The following is a 311-nucleotide window of genomic DNA, read 5'->3' as shown; positions in this document are numbered from 1 at the left end:
GGTGGCACCGGGCGTGCAGCGGGCCGGTGCTCGGTGCTCGGTGCCGCGAGGGCTGCGGGCCCCTGGGCACAGTGCCTAGGGGAGGAAAGGGTGCGGGGTGCAGGCGTGACACCCACCGGAGGGCCTTGTGTCAGGTGTGCACGGGGTTGTGGTGCTGGTGCACACTGGAGAGAGCATGCAGAGGGCCACAGGCTTCACAGGGGGCTTGTCCCCGTTTGGAGTGGGCAAACACGCAGGGGGCACCTATAGAGGCTGCCCACACCGTCCCACGGCAAGTGGCTGGGAGACGCAGGCACGGTGGGTGGGTGGGT

This window comes from Charadrius vociferus, unplaced genomic scaffold (genome assembly GCF_000708025.1).
Source record: "Charadrius vociferus isolate BGI_N301 unplaced genomic scaffold, ASM70802v2 scaffold1020, whole genome shotgun sequence".
Classification (NCBI taxonomy): domain Eukaryota; kingdom Metazoa; phylum Chordata; class Aves; order Charadriiformes; family Charadriidae; genus Charadrius; species Charadrius vociferus.
This window is presented reverse-complemented; position numbering follows the sequence as displayed.